This window comes from Orycteropus afer, unplaced genomic scaffold (genome assembly GCF_000298275.1).
Source record: "Orycteropus afer afer isolate SDZICR_OR568_19922 unplaced genomic scaffold, OryAfe1.0 scaffold00643, whole genome shotgun sequence".
Classification (NCBI taxonomy): domain Eukaryota; kingdom Metazoa; phylum Chordata; class Mammalia; order Tubulidentata; family Orycteropodidae; genus Orycteropus; species Orycteropus afer.
The window spans coordinates 868,960-872,341 of NW_006922230.1; positions in this window are offsets into that span (position 1 = coordinate 868,960).

Below are 3,382 nucleotides of genomic sequence, written 5' to 3' on the forward strand. Positions count from 1 at the left end.
GCATAATCCAAGATGCACAAACAGCAGAAGATTAAAATAGATGATTAAGACCTTTTTTAAAATTAAATTATTATGTGTATCAAAAGACTTCTCTAAAAGAGTAAAAAAGAGAACCTATAGAAAGGGAAAAATTATCTCTAAAATTTGTATAAAACTCCAACACTTCAACATCAAAAAGACAAATAATCCAATTAAAAAATGAGCAGAAGACATAAATAGATATTTCACCAAATAATATATACAGGCAGCCAACAAACATGGAGAAATATTCACAATCATTAACACTAGAGAGATGTAAAACACAAGATATCATCTCACCCCAGCATTAATACCAAAGTTCAACAAGGTAGAAAATAATAAATGTAGGTGAGGATGTGGAGAGATTGGGACTCTCATACACTGCTGGTGGGACTGTAAAATGATGCAATGACTAAGTTGGAAATAGAAACACTATTTGATCCAGCAATCTTATTACTAGGTATATATCCTAAAAATGGGAGCTCTGGTGGTATAGTGCCTAAGGCATTTGACAGCTAACCAGAAGGCTGGTAGTTCAAACCCACCTGAACATTTATCTTAAGAATAAATAAAGAAATGTTCAGGTTTATCATCTACAAACTAATTTAGTTTATTGCAAAGTAGTCATGGTCAGTCATGAAAGTAAGATTTCAAGACATTTATTTAGCACTGGAAAATCAGAACTGATAATTACTATGTTCAATGGAGAAAGTTCAGAATTCTAGATGTCAAGCTTTATTTTTAAACAGCAGTACCAAGGAGTCAGACTGGACCACCCCTTGAACTTAGAGTATTTTCCCAATACCTAGGGTCAGAGGTTTGAGAGCAGGCTCTCTCTTTAGAGAAAGTAGAAGTGAGACAGACATTTTGCCACATTACAAATGAACATATAATGAAGATTATATACAATATTATCAACTTGACATAAGATAAAGGTTACATGCAGTCATTTTTAGGGAGCCCTAGTGATGCAGTGGTAAAGCGCTTGACTGCTAACTAAAAGGTTAAGAGTTTGAATTCACCACCCACTCCACAGGAGAAAGATGGGGCATATTTGGAAAACCTACAGGACAGTTCTACTCTGTCCTATAGGATCACTAGAGTTGGAATTGACTGGATAGCTATGGACTGTTATGTTGAATCAAAATCTGCATGCTTTATTTATAAGGGAACTGTATGGCATATATATGTCCCTATGGCAATTTATAGAGATATGATTTATTACAAATTAAGCAGGCTGTTATATGATATATTTATGGCCTTGTTTAATAGATATTTGTTATTGATTGAATTGTGATTCCCAAAAATATGTGTTGTAAACCCCAAACCCTATACCTATGCTTATAATGCCATCTAGGGGTGGGTTTTCTTTATTATGTTAATGAGACAGTACTGCTGTATGATGTGTCTTAAGGCAATTTTTTTTTTTTTAAGATATCAAAAGAGTAGACTGAGCAAGGAGCCAAGGAGAGTTGTGGGAAGAAAGATGCCATGCCACATGAAATCTCTAAGGAACCAAGAAACAGAAGGTGAAAAGAGATAAGCACCTTCTCCTAGAGATGACAGAGAAAGACTTCTAGACTTGATGTCTTGAATTCAGACTTCTAGCCTCCTAAGCAAAGATAAAATAAATTTGTTTGTTAGAGACACCTACTTGTGGTATATCTGTTACAGCAGCACTAGAGAACAGAGTACTTCACATACCTCTATTATGTATTTGCAGGGTTACAACTTTCTAATCACTTAATTTTTTACAATTTCTAATGACAACAGTTGTTAGAGAGCTTCGGAGAATATTGTGTTAGACTGGGTTCTCTAGAGAAACAAAACCAGCAAAGCTTATAGAGAGAGAAAAAGAAATTTATCTTAGTAAAATGGCATATAGAAGCTGGCAAGTCCAAAGTACCTGGATCAAAGGTCAAGCTGGAGGCTTTTCCTAACTCACTCAGCTGCAGGGCTGAGGAGCTCAAGGTTGGCAGGCAGTATACTGGCTGTTGACTCCAATGAATGATTAAGCCAAGATCTCCAGGCTGAATGGTGGATTGTTCGCTCTCGGACAGTTGTAGACAGCACAACAGAATCCCGATCCACAGAAGAGTCTCTTTTCCCAGGATGTCCATAAATATACTGGAAGCAGGCCACACCCCTAGGGAAACTCTCTTTCAATGGATTGGCTATTCCCATCATGGGAATAACCACATCACAACTGCTTAAACCACACAGAATTGTGTCCCAATCCAGTTGACACACAGCTCCAACTATCACAAGCATAAATGATTAAATTTTAAGTTCAGAAATTCTCTATTTCTAACTTCATATTATAAGTGACCTACACATCCTAAACTCATTGCTGTCAAGTTGATTGGAACTCATAATGACCCTATATGACAGCGTAAAACTACGCCATAGAGTTTCCAAGGTTGTAAATCTTTACAGAAGCAAACTACCACATCTTTTTCCCATAGAGCAGCTGTTGGGTTTGAACTTTCAATCTTTGTTTATTGGCCAAGTGTCATTGAAGCTCTTTGACTTAAACACTTATATTTTTTTAAAGGCATTATAAAAAGAAAAAAAAAGAAAGAAAAAGAAAAGGAGTACAAAAAACATGATAAAGGCATACATTGTAGAGACCTGGTGATTTGAGAACTTCACAAAAGTCACACATAACACAATCCAAATATCTTCAATGAATGCAATGCATAGTCCAAAGGTATTACTATTTCCCTCAGCTTTGATTAATTTTTAAAAAATCTATTTTTCTTAACTATCTTGTAGAAGGGAGCTCTGATGGTGTAGTGCCTAAGACATTTGACTGCTAACCAGAAGGCTGGCAGTTCAAACATACCAGCCGCACCTCAGAAGGAAGGTTAGGCAATCTATTTCCACAGTGATACTACCTCAGAAACCCAAGGAGGGGTCACTATGAGTCAGATCTGACTCCACGGCAGTGAGTTTTACGTTTTTGTATCTTGTAAAAATAGGTTAGCAATAAAGTAGAGGACCATGTGCATTGTTCTAGGAGTTCTAGTGGTGTAGTGCCTAAGGCACTTAACTGCTAACCAGAAGGCTGATGGTTCAAACCCACCAGCCACTACTTGGAAGGAAGACTGGGTAATCTACTTGGGTAGTGATACCGCCTTGGAAACCCAAGGAAGGGTCGCTATGAGTCAGATTCAACTGGATGGCAGTGAGTTTGGTTTTTGGTTTGGATCCATTGTTCTATTTCCAGATGCTGTATACTGTTCCAATAACTTATTATTTTGTTAATGTATCAACTCTTTATACCTTAATTATGGGAGGGAACTCTGGTAGCATAGTGGCTAAGACACTTGCCTGCTAACCAGACGGCTGGCAGTTCAAACCC